Raw genomic sequence first — 2308 nt, 5'->3', positions numbered from 1 at the left:
GTTTTCTAAGAGTTCAGTAAAATATACAGAATCATAAAATTAAGTTTGGTAATCATAGATACTTGAGCTAATGAAATATTTAGGTGGTAAACTAGTCTGAGTAATACTAATTTTAACTTAGCATCCTGTGTTCCATAGATATTGTTATTTCATAACAGTATTTCAAGTATTACATATAAAATATAATAGCCTCCGTCATCATCTTGAAGGTCCATGAGAGTGGTGTTATTGTGTTGGCATTACTGGCATTTGGGGTCAGACAAATTTTCATTGAGTGGCCCTTGTGTTGGAGGGTATTTAGCATTCCTGGTGTTCCAGGCTCTAAATCTCCATAATGTCCCTCCCTCTCAAGTTGTGACATCCATTGAACAGCAACACATATTTCCGAGTCCTAGGAAGTGATACAGACTCCACAACAGTAGAAAAACACTGAGAAGCACCTTGCTTTCCTAGCACAGGAAAATGAAAAGTCAGGATTACATCTGAACTAAGATGCTAGGTTAGGTAAATGAGAGAGGGAGGAGGGTGAGAAGTTTTTATGAGATGTTAAATAGAAAGAGTGAGACTATTTCTTATACATTATCTAAGCTTAAATATAGAGAGCATATTTTAGAAAAGTCCTTAAGGGTTTGCTCTTTAGCTTAATTCCAATTCATTAACTAAGTCAATAAATATTTATTGAGCACCCTGTGAAAACATGGCATATAGCTTCTCCCTCATTAAGAATGCTCCAGAGGCCGCCACACTCCCATCACCGCACTCTGCTCCGCTCAGGTCACCGCAGGACTCTGCGCCCACCATGGCCTCAGCAGCTGGTAGGGAGATGGCGCTTAGTGGAGAGCAAAGGCTCCCACGAGTACAGGAGGGAATTAGGCATGGGAATGGCTCTGCGGAAAATGGGCTCCACGGCCACGCCAGACTGTGTCATCACTTCCGATGGCAAAACCTCACCATCAAAACCGAGAGCACAATGAAGACAACACAGTTCTCATGCAACCTGGGAGAGAAGTTTTAAGAGACTACAGCTGATGGCAGAAAAACTCAGACCGTCTGCAACTTCATCAAGGGCATGCTGGTCCAGCACCAGGAGTGGGCTGGGAAGAAGAGCACCATCACAGGGGGCGGGAAGGCGGGAAGTTAGTGGTTTTATGCATCACGAACAATGTCAACTATACTCGGATCTATGAGAAAGTGGAGTAAAAATGCCATCATCCTTCTGAACAGGAATTAGCCATGAGGATAAACAAGCTCAGTCCAATAAGCAAATCTCTCCATGCTTTTTTCCCCCTTACTGTGTTCAGTTATCACAAACATTTTACATGCAACTATTTCTGTTGGTTTAATTAACATTGACCCTTCCGTTAGTAAATAAATGTGTTTATGCCATATATCCTATATAATAAAAGGTAATATGCAAATTGACTGTCTGATTGATGCCTATATGTTCCCCTGACAGCCCAATCGCCCCCAACTGCCCTCCTCTGCTGGCCCGGACATCCTTCTGGGTGACTTCCAGACGAAGCCAGGGCTGCGAGGGCCGAGCCCCTTGTATGAATTTTGTGCATCAGGCCTCTAGTACATATATATATTCGTGCACTGGAGGGGGGTGTCCCTAAGCCCAGCCTGCACCCTCTTCAATCTGGAACCCCTCAGGGGATGTCTGACTGCCCCTGTGGGATTGGGCCTAAACCAGCAGTTGGACATCCCTCTCACAATCCTAGACCACTGGCTCCTAACTGCTCACCTGCCTGCCTGCCTGATCACCCCTAACTGCCTCTGCCTGCCAGCCTGATTTCCCCTAACTGCTCCCCCAACAGCTGCGAGGGCCGAGCCCCTTGTATGAATTTTGTGCATCAGGCCTCTAGTACATATATATATTCGTGCACTGGAGGGGGGTGTCCCTAAGCCCAGCCTGCACCCTCTTCAATCTGGAACCCCTCAGGGGATGTCTGACTGCCCCTGTGGGATTGGGCCTAAACCAGCAGTTGGACATCCCTCTCACAATCCTAGACCACTGGCTCCTAACTGCTCACCTGCCTGCCTGCCTGATCACCCCTAACTGCCTCTGCCTGCCAGCCTGATTTCCCCTAACTGCTCCCCCAACACCACCGGCCTGGTCGCCCCACGCAGCCTGCTGTTCAGTTGTTTGATCATCCCTCACTAACCCCCCTGACGGCCTAGTCATAGGCAGCCATCTTGTGGGGCATGATGTTCAATTTGCATATTACTTCTTTGTTATATAGGATATACATATATGTGTGTATATATACACATATGTGTGTGTGTGTGTGTGTGTGTATATATATAT

General features: G+C 46.2%; 1 pseudogene; it reads left to right on the top strand.

Annotated features, from left to right (window-relative positions):
• Nucleotides 1-725: 725 nt before the first annotated feature.
• On the top strand, nt 726-1200 carry LOC107181661 (annotated as a pseudogene).
• The last annotated feature ends 1108 nt before the right edge of the window (nt 1201-2308 follow it).

This window comes from Myotis davidii, unplaced genomic scaffold, assembly GCF_000327345.1.
Source record: "Myotis davidii unplaced genomic scaffold, ASM32734v1 scaffold967, whole genome shotgun sequence".
Classification (NCBI taxonomy): Eukaryota; Metazoa; Chordata; class Mammalia; order Chiroptera; family Vespertilionidae; genus Myotis; species Myotis davidii.
The sequence above is the reverse complement of the archived record's forward strand: the minus strand, read 5'-3'. Positions and strand labels throughout refer to the sequence as shown.